Source organism: Triplophysa dalaica, chromosome 1 (genome assembly GCF_015846415.1).
Source record: "Triplophysa dalaica isolate WHDGS20190420 chromosome 1, ASM1584641v1, whole genome shotgun sequence".
NCBI lineage: Eukaryota > Metazoa > Chordata > Actinopteri > Cypriniformes > Nemacheilidae > Triplophysa > Triplophysa dalaica.
In genome coordinates, this window is record NC_079542.1 from 36,215,518 (window position 1) to 36,226,274 (window position 10,757).

Below are 10,757 nucleotides of genomic sequence, written 5' to 3' on the forward strand. Positions count from 1 at the left end.
GGAAGATGAATAAAAAAATGTCCCTTAATTTTTGTTTTCTGTGGTTAGGTTGTTAATTTGTGTGTATTAAGATGATTGTGAAATAAAGTAATTTTTCAAATTCAATTCTCTCTCTCTCTCTCTCTCTCTCTGTCTCTCTCTCTCTCTCTCTCTCTCTCCCTCTCAGTCTCTCTCTCTCTCTCTCTCTCTCTCTCTCTCTCTCTCTCTCTCTCTCTCTCTCTCTTCCTCTCAGTCTCTCTCTCTCTCTCTCTCTCTCTCTCTCCCTCTCAGTCTCTCTCTCTCTCTCTCTCTCTCTCTCTCTCTCTCTGTCTCTCCCTCTCTCTCTGTCTCTCTCTCTCTCTGTCTCTCTCTCTCTCTCTCTCTCTCTCTCTCTCTCTCCCTCTCTCTCTGTCTCTCTCTCTCCCTCTCTCTCTGTCTATCTCTCTCTCTCTCTCTCTCTCTCTCTCTCAGTCTCTCTCTCTCTCTCTCTCTCTCTCTCTCTCTCTCTCCCTCTCTCTCTCTCTCTCTCTCTCTCTCTGTCTCTCCCTCTCTCTCTGTCTCTCTCTCTCTCTGTCTCTCTCTCTCTCTCTCTCTCTCTCTCTCTCTCTCTCTCTCTCCCTCTCTCTCTGTCTCTCTCTCTCCCTCTCTCTCTGTCTATCTCTCTCTCTCTCTCTCTCTCTCTCAATTTTTCAATTCAATTCAATTTGCTTTATTAGCATAACTGTAATTGTTACAATATTGCCAAAGCACAATGTACACGTATAAACAGGTAAAGACATAAACAAAACCTACTACCAACCACACATATCTGGCAGCAAGTGCTGCTGTCTGTCCATCCCCTCATATTATTATTAATTGATCTCTTATAGATGTATATTTGTGGCAGTGTAAGAGGAAGTGTGTTTCTGTTTCGATCTGTCCCGTGTTACAGTGAACACACACTCTTTGCTCTCTGGGCAGCCAGTTTTTTCTGTGTCTGCCGGTCTCGATGGCCAAACTATGATCACTGGTCCTATGTTTACAGATCAATTGTCTTTGTTTTGTGTTTTTAATTATTTGGAGGTATTCTTTGAATTCATAATTCGTATTTAGACTTCGGTAAAATTGTAGTTTGCTCTGTGTTTTTGTTTCCTGTTCCCAATGTTCCAGATATGTAGTTTTCATTTGTTTAATAATTTGATTTGTTGTGATGTTTGGGGCAGTAATGGTCTCAGACCGGTCAGTGTTAGTGAGTCTTGTGATGAGTTGACTCAGAGGACTCTTTTCTGGGTTCAGTTCTTGTGTTTGAACATCTATATGTTGAATGGAATCTGTGGGACTTGATTTTAAGTGCATCCAAAATTTGATAGATCTTTTTTGTATGTTAATAATTAATGGGAATCGGCCTAATTCTGCTCTACATGCATTGTTGGGGGTTTTCCGTTGTAATTTTAAAATCATTTTGCCGAATTCTGTGTGTAGGGTTTCTGTGGGATGTTTCTCCCATCTGGTGTAGCTCTGATCACTGAGTGGACCCCAGACCTCACTTCCATACAGTGCTATGGGCAGTATTACACTGTCAAAGATTTTACACCAGATTTTTATGGGTAAATCAATATTGATTAATTTTTTCTTTATAGCATACATAGCTCGTCGAGCTTTATCTTTCAGCGTATTTACTGCCATGTTGAAACTTCCTGAAGCGTTGATGATGAGGCAGAGGTAAGTGTAGTGCATTGTGTGTTCTAGTGGGGTGTTTCCTAGACTGAAGTGATGTCTGTGTTCCTGACATCTGGACTTTTTCTGGAAGACCATAATGTTGGTCTTTTTGAGGTTCACTGCCAGGGCCCAGTTCTGACAGTAGTTCTGTAGAAGGTCCAGATGCTGCTGTAGTCCCTGTGGGGTGGGTGACAGCAGCACCAGATCATCTGCATACAGCAAGAGTTTGATGGTTTTGTTCTGGAGAGTGAGTCCAGGGCTGCTAGACTGTTCCAGTTGTTCTGCCAATCCATTAATATACATGTTAAAAAGTGTTGGACTCAAGCTACAACCCTGTCGCACTCCTCTCTTCTGGGTAAAAAAGTCTGTATGTTTTTTGCCAATTCGTACTGCACATTTGTTGTTTGTATACATAGATTTGATGATATAATAGACTTTACCACCTACACCATTTTGTAAGAGTTTAAAATATAATCCCTCGTTCCAAATTGAATCAAAAGCTTTTCTAAAATCGACAAAGCATACAAATATTTTTCCATTTTTGGACTGTTTAACATGTTTATTAATGAGGGTGTTTAGGGTGTAGACGTGGTTAGTAGTTCTGTGATTTGGAAGAGAGCCAATTTGGCATGGGCTCAGGACATTGTGTTCACTTAAAAAATGTATAATTCTTTTATTTAAAATACTACAAAATAATTTCCCCAAAATACTACTAACACAGATGCCTCTAAAGTTATTCAGATCTAATTTATTTCCACTCTTGTGTATTGGTGTAATAAGTCCTTTGCTGCAGATGTCAGGAAAGTGTCCTGAACGAAGTGTGTGGTTGAATAATTTAAGCACAGCCGTCTGCAGCTCAGGTGTGCTGTGTTTCAACATTTCACCCAGAATATTGTCTGGACCACAAGATTTTTTACATTTTAGGCTTTTAATTTTATTGCTTAATTCCTTGTGTGTAATTGGGAAGTCCAATGGGTTTTGATTATTTTGAATCGTGTTTTCATAAATTTGAAGATTTTGTTTGATCTGATTATAATTTTCATTAAGTTCTTTTGGTGGAATTTCTTTATATAAGTTTTCAAAATGTTTTGTCCAGATGTCTCCGTCTTGGATTGGTAAATCTTGGTTTTGTTGTGATCAGATTATTCCACATGTCCCAGAACTGATTCTGGTTTATTGACTTCTCTATTTCATCAAAACAATTGATCAGAAAGTGTTGCTTTTTCCTTCCTATTGATTTTTTATATTATTTTAGTTTCAAGCCATATTCACTTCTTAGATTTGTGTTGTTAGGCTCATTATGTTTCAGGGTAAGGGTTAGGGTTAGGGTTGTTTTCGTAATGTTTTGCATTCTAGGTCAAACCACTTTTCATCTTTTGGTGTTTTCTTAGAATATTTTGTCCCTGTAAAAAAGGCCCCCTCGTGGACGCTAAGCATCAGACACTTTACTGTGACTCTCTCTCTCCTATGGGAAGATTACTTGCTTCACCTGGACTCTTAGCCAATCACAAGTTGACTCAGGATCGCTGCACACTGGTAGCATTCTGTCCGAGACTTTTGCCAGTAGTGCACGTGTAACCCAGGTTACCAATAAGTGTTGGCAGGGACAGAATAAACTTCAAGTTAAATGAAAGATTTTGACACAGCACATATAAGTTGTAAAAGGATTTATTAGTGATATAAAAGTGAAAAAAAAACATAAATATGAATATTATAAAATTATTCAATGAGTATTACTTTCTTTTGGAAGGCCTCCAATTAGATCGCGCTTTGAGTGATGTCATGTGAGCTTCCGCTATTGCGGGACTTTGGAAAGTAGTGCGTACTAGATTTAGTTTTTTTTCCCTCCGTGAATCTGATGAGAGCAGATGGTTGTTGCTGCTCCGGGAGATTTTAAGCTCTAAATCCAGCGAAAACTCATGTGAGTTGTTAAATTTGTCTTTAATCATTCATATGACGATAATATAGAGTTAAGTGACGGTTAAATGTAGTAAGAGGTGTGATTATGCTCATAGTGTGTTCGACCGCGTGTTAATGATGCAATAAGGGTACGTTAGCTAAATGCTAATATTCCATGTGCCTATATATATTTCTAACAAGGATTCAGAGAGAAGCCGTGTATGTGAGATTGATGGTTTGGAACATTGTCATCTGAATTTTCCTGTTCTTCAGATGCACATTGTGTGCGAGTTCCTTGGTGAGTCAATATAGTGCATTTGTTTTTTACTATTCCGTGTAGTTTTATATTCAAGGTCATATTAAGTGAGTTACATTAAAGCATTGGGTATTTAATGCAGTATTAGTAAAAGATACAATTGAGTGTAAATTGAACACTGAAAGTAGGTCATTTAGGTGAAATTAAATGAATGAAGAGTGATTTTGTGTTAAATAACATATCACAAGCAAGTGTGCTAGAAAATGTATTATTGCAGTTTCATAAATGAACGTTGTTGATGTGTTTATAAGAAGTTGTGTAAACTAAAAGTGATTTAATGAAACGAGGTGCTAATTTATATTTTGGTCTTGTGTTTCAAGGCCAGGTTTTTTTGATGTGTTTTATTTCCATGTGAATGCTGGAACGTTCGTCTGAGTGCGATCCATCTGCTGGTATTCAAGTGAACTGCGAGTCAATCCTGGATTGTGAACCGTCTCAACTCCTCTTTGGATGTCTTACAGTGGAGTTGGACTGGCGAGCCACCCAAGAACGAAATCTTGTTTTCCTGTGAAAAGAGAAACCGAAACTGAATTGTTCACCTTTGAATGGTAGGACAGAACTGTGCATTTTCTAATTGGTTCATCAGGAAGATGATTCCAGAACTGAACTGAACAGTTCACGGACTGTTTGAACTGAATTAATGGACTGATTGGGTTCATTGCAGAGAAATTTGATTTGGGATCATTGTGAAGTGAGAATAATTGTGTGTTTATGTTATTTTATTTCATTTGAATCTGGGTAAAATCCTATGGTGGAGATTTATAGTGAATGAAGAAAAATGAATTAGAGGAAATTGATTTCACGAATTATTTTTATTAGTGATTCGTAATTCTAGGAAGTTGGATAGAGTTGATTCTAAAGAAGAGGAAGAGATAAGATCAATAATTTTGAATTCATTTAAATTTTCATACGTCAAATTTCGTTGCTATATTGGTTCACATAAAATTACAATTTGTTAACTTACCTGTTGGTCTGAGTGTTCACTGCTGCTGCATCATCTCTCTCCTAGAGCGAATCAAAATCTTCTGAGCCACTGGTCCTTTAGTGAGTGTGATCTAGTGAACTTGTCATTGGGTGCAGGTACAGGTTACATAATTTGGCGAGCCAGCCAGGAGAGAAGATTGATTGCAGCAATAGTGATTCGGTTTTGAGTCCAAACTAAAAAAAAAAACAAAAAAAAACGGAAAGAGACAATATAACTATACATAAATATTTTCACTTACATTCTAATAAAACTTTGACGACATGGATATTGTAAAGAGAGAGAACGTAGATGTTTCAAACGCCGTGATAGTCAGCGGTTTAACATTTACCGAAACAGATCAGGACTTAGAAACATGGTTGCTGAGATATGGAAGCATTAGTCGCAACCTTCTTATCGATGACCCCAACTCCGAATTCCATCAGCATGCCATTATGGAATTTACTTATAGCTCTGCTATGAAAACGCTAATGCCCCTACTGCCTGTATCGATTGTCAGCACATCCAACCCTGATACCACTTACTTAGTGCGTGCCTTAGGCTGTGTGTACCCCCATGTAGTCAGGGACAGTGCCACTAAGCTGTATTTGGAAGAGCTACAAACTATTGCTAGCGCTAGTGGAAAGTCAATTGAAGAGGTGCTCCAGGAGGAGTTACAGAGGATGAAAGCTGGCTGTTCAGTTGCTGAGCCCATAACTGCTCCAGATGAAAGAGTGGAGCATTCACATGTTGCAGACTCCCAAACTCGGGACAGTAGCACCACCAGTTCACTGGATGGACAGTCGTCCCCAGCCAAATTACAGAAAGTGACAACCGAACAAGTAGCCCCTCCCTCAATTGAATCTGAAACATCACAAAACCTGTCCAAGGAAAGATCCAGCCATAGAACTAGCTATCCTGCTCCTACAGTTTTACCCCCTGCAGTACTTACCATGGACATGATTGATCCGCCCAGCGTGCAAAAGGTGGTAGTTGAACACATTGTCAGAACTAACGACACTGCTACATTGCAACCTGCCTTTTTCCGTCTCAGGTCGTTCTCTGGGAAAGTTCCAAGGCCAGCAAACGAACCAGATTTTGACACATGGCGGGCAAGTGGTCAATTCCTTTTAGACGATCCTTCCATTTCGGATTTGTCCCGCACGAGGAGAATTCTTGATAGTCTGCTTCCTCCTGCAGCTGATGTCATTAAACATGTGAGTCCCCAGTCTTTACCTTCAGTTTACTTGGAGTTGCTAGAGCCTGTTTACGGATCTGTGGAGGATGGCGATGAGCTGTTAACAAAATTCATGACAATGCTACAGAATCAAGGGGAAAAGCCTTCCAGTTATTTGCACCGGTTGCAGGTTATGTTGAGCACCACTGTAAGGAGAGGTGGCATTGCGGAGAGTGAGCAAAACCGCTGTCTGATAAAACAATTCTGCCGTGGATGCTGGGATAACGAGTTAATCTCCAGTTTACAGCTAGAGAAGAAAAAGATCAACCCACCTTCTTTCGCAGAAATGGTAGTACAAATTCGCACGGAAGAAGACCGGCAAGCCTCAAAGGAAGACCGAATGAGGAACTATTTCGGATTTAACAAACCCGGTAATGCCCCCAAAATGAGAACTGCCATTCATCAAATGTCAACATACTCCCGCACTCCTCATGCAGTTGGTGAAACAGTTCAAGGAATGGACACTATGCAGTCTCAGATGTCTGAAGCCAATGCTCAGGCTGCTGCTATGCAAACCTCAAATTACCAGAAGTGCCAGCCGGACCATTCCAAAAATCCTGAGTTGATCCAGCTGAAGAAAGAACTAATAGAACTGCAAGCAGAAGTAGAGGCTATGAGAACATCCATCTCTGGTAAAGGGACGAAAGAAACCCCAGCAGTTAAGGAAATAGCAGGACTGAGGAAGCAAGTGGCAGAGTTAAAGGCTCAGTTGTCAACTCCTGAAACACCACAACATCGATCGGGGATGCCAGCAAGGTTTCAGTATAGGCAAACCGGGAGAGATGAGAACAAACAATTCAGAAGCGGTTCAGTGACAGTCACTCGTCCTCGTCCTGGATACTGTTTCAGATGTGGGGAGGATGGACACCTCGCCATCAATTGTGAAAATGATCCGAACCCGTCTAAGGTGGATGAGAAGAAGCGCCAGTTGAGAGACAAGCAAGTTCAGTGGGACTTGAAGAACCAAGCCACCACTGCTCAGTTAAACACCAGACAGTCTCTGTAGCAGGGCATATGGAGGCTGAGACGAGACATCATTGCCCTAAAACCAAACTGCCGAAAGGACTAATTGGAATGAAATGTACTGCACGAATCTATGTCGACACAATCGAAGTGAACTGTCTTTTAGACACTGGTTCCCAGGTGACTACAATTCCATTGTCGTTTTACAAGAATAACTTGTCGCATCACCCCTTGAAACCTCTGGAATCTTTGCTGGAAGTTGAGGGAGCCAATGGGCAATCAGTGCCGTATCTTGGGTATGTGGAGTTAACTTTAATGTTTCCCAAAGAGTTCCTAGGAACAGACGCCGAGGTTACCACTCTAGCTTTGGTGGTTCCGGATTTGGTAAACGTACCACAAGTTCTCGTCGGTACAAACACCTTGGATGCACTTTACTCCAGCTATGTGCAGGAAGAGACTATCAGCCCTAATGCAACTTCCAACGGGTATGCAGCTGTATTAAAGACACTTGATGTGAGGCATCGACAGGCATGTGCCGGAACTCTGGGATGTGTGACGTTGAAAGGGACGGTCCCCGAAACCGTGTCAGCAGGAAGCACTGCCGTTCTTGATGGAGTGGTTTACCTGAGTTATCTTCCATCAGAGAAACTGACTGTTCTAAGTCCTCCCACAATATCGTCGCTGCCTGGTGGTTTATTAGTCGCTAGTGTGTTGCACACCTTACCTGGTAAACGGTTCTTCTCCTTGCCTGTGGTAGTCAAGAATGAAGCCCAGACTGACATAGTAATCCCTCCCAGGTCAGTCATTGCGGAAATGCATGCTGTCCAGCAAGTGGTGAACAAACCGTTAACCAGTGACAATGGTGAAATAAAAGGAAGGCCTGGAAGTTCTCAGATAACTGTCGATTTTGGAAACTCTCCATTGCCCCCCGAATGGAAAGAACGGATATCCGCCTTGCTGAACTCTATGCCTGAATTGTTTGCTTTGACAGACATGGATTATGGGCACACTGATAAAGTGAAGCACCGAATCAAAATGAGTGACGAAACTCCTTTCAAACATAGAGCTTGTCCCATTCACCCACAAGACATTGAAGCAGTCAGGAAACACCTACAGGAGTTGCTAGCAGCGGGTATTATACGAGAGTCTGAGTCCCCATTTGCATCCCCCATCGTAGTCGTCCGAAAAAAAGACAACTCAGTGCGGCTATGTATTGACTTTAGGAAACTAAACGCTCAAACCATACGAGATGCATACGCCCTCCCAAACCTGGAGGAAGTGTTCACCATGTTAACCGGTTCCAAGTGGTTTTCTGTTCTCGATCTTAAGTCTGGGTACTACCAGATTGAAATGGATGAAGCAGACAAGCAGAAGACCGCGTTTGTATGTCCTCTTGGGTTCTGGGAGTTCAACCGTATGCCGCAAGGGATCACGAACGCGCCCAGCACATTTCAGCGGCTAATGGAGCATTGTATGGGTGACTTGAACAGACGAGAAGTCTTAGTTTTCATTGACGATCTTATCATTTTCTCTGAAACCCTTGAGGAGCATGAACGTCGACTGACACAAGTCTTGAATCGCCTGAAAGAGTATGGATTGAAGCTCTCACCCGAGAAATGCAAATTCTTCCAGACATCCGTGCGCTATTTGGGCCACATTGTTTCTCAAAACGGTGTCGAAACTGATCCATCAAAGATTGAGGCTATTAAAACCTGGCCAAGGCCCCTGAACCTTCGAGAACTAAAATCCTTTTTAGGATTCACAGGATATTACCGGAGGTTTGTTAAAGATTTCTCCAGGATTGCAAAGCCGCTTAACAACCTTACAGCTGGCTATCCTCCGGTGCGAAAAGGGAAAAAGAAAGATAAAGATCAAACTTACTTCAATCCAAAAGACTCTCTGGGTGACAGATGGACAACTGAATGTCAACAGGCATTTGAAGGTCTCGTGAACATGAGTTCATCTGCTCAAGATGTTGCGAGTGACTACCCTGAGCCAGATGAGAACATAGGAGCTACTGACCCTAGACGTTCGAAAAGGCATTGTGGGCCTCCTAACAAGCTGCAGTATCACAAGTTAGGAAATCCCTTGACCCTAGTTATTCAGTCATTATTGCAAAGGTTGAGTTCTGCATTTACCACTTCCTTGGAGGAATCCACGTCCATCAGTGATCAGTCCCTGAATATGTCTGAAGTTTTCCCCACTGTGGTGACATGTCAACCTCCAGCAGGCCCCAGGACGTGCCTGAATTTAGAGGGGGAAAGTGTAACCCAGGTTACCAATAAGTGTTGGCAGGGACAGAATAAACTTCAAGTTAAATGAAAGATTTTGACACAGCACATATAAGTTGTAAAAGGATCTATTAGTGATATAAAAGTGAAAAAAAAAACATAAATATGAATATTATAAAATTATTCAATGAGTATTACTTTCTTTTGGAAGGCCTCCAATTAGATCGCGCTTTGAGTGACGTCATGTGAGCTTCCGCTATTGCGGGACTTTGGAAAGTACTAGATTTAGTTTTTTTTTCCTCCGTGAATCTGATGAGAGCAGATGGTTGTTGCTGCTCCGGGAGATTTTAAGCTCTAAATCCAGCGAAAACTCATGTGAGTTGTTAAATTTGTCTTTAATCATTCATATGACGATAATATAGAGTTAAGTGACGGTTAAATGTAGTAAGATGTGTGATTATGCTCATAGTGTGTTCGACCGCGTGTTAATGATGCAATAAGGGTACGTTAGCTAAATGCTAATATTCCATGTGCCTATATATATTTCTAACAAGGATTCAGAGAGAAGCCGTGTATGTGAGATTGATGGTTTGGAACATTGTCATCTGAATTTTCCTGTTCTTCAGATGCACATTGTGTGCGAGTTCCTTGGTGAGTCAATATAGTGCATTTGTTTTTTACTATTCCGTGTAGTTTTATATTCAAGGTCATATTAAGTGAGTTACATTAAAGCATTGGGTATTTAATGCAGTATTAGTAAAAGATACAATTGAGTGTAAATTGAACACTGAAAGTAGGTCATTTAGGTGAAATTAAATGAATGAAGAGTGATTTTGTGTTAAATAACATATCACAAGCAAGTGTGCTAGAAAATGTATTATTGCAGTTTCATAAATGAACGTTGTTGATGTGTTTATAAGAAGTTGTGTAAACTAAAAGTGATTTAATGAAACGAGGTGCTAATTTATATTTTGGTCTTGTGTTTCAAGGCCAGGTTTTTTTGATGTGTTTTATTTCCATGTGAATGCTATAATCTATAATTTATTGTATTATTTTCAGCCAGATTACGGTTGGGATGTCAATTTTGATATTCTTTTTGATTGTGTAAAAGGCTCTTCGTGCCTTGTCTCTCAGGTCATTCACAGCCTTGTTTAAGTTTCCGGTGTTACTAATGTTTATACCGAGATATGTGTAGTTCTTGGTGTGTTCTAGGGGCACGTTGTTTAGTTTGAAACGGTGATGTTGGTTTTGGCTACTGGGCTTTTTTTGGAATATCATGACTCAAGTCTTCTTAAGGTTAAGCGATAGGGCCCATGTTTGGCAGAAAGTGTGCAGGGTGTCCAGATGTTGCTGTAGACCCTCTTTTGTGGGTGACAGCAGCACCAGATCGTCTGCAAACAGGAGGCATTTCACTTCGGTGTCTTGTAAGGTCGGACCGGGTGCTGGTGACTGTTCTAGAGCTCCAGCTAATTC

At 41.0% G+C, this 10,757-nt stretch overlaps 2 long non-coding RNA genes across 2 annotated transcripts; both read left to right on the top strand.

The window, feature by feature from the left end:
* Positions 1–3,425: 3,425 nt before the first annotated feature.
* Positions 3,426–4,641, top strand: LOC130429421 (uncharacterized). Its single transcript, XR_008907601.1, has 3 exons — positions 3,426–3,598; positions 3,778–3,874; positions 4,213–4,641. It is a non-coding gene; the product is annotated as an uncharacterized LOC130429421 (long non-coding RNA).
* A 4,925-nt stretch (positions 4,642–9,566) lies between these two features.
* On the top strand, positions 9,567–10,304 carry LOC130429425 (uncharacterized). Its single transcript, XR_008907606.1, has 3 exons — positions 9,567–9,659; positions 9,839–9,935; positions 10,274–10,304. It is a non-coding gene; the product is annotated as an uncharacterized LOC130429425 (long non-coding RNA).
* The last annotated feature ends 453 nt before the right edge of the window (positions 10,305–10,757 follow it).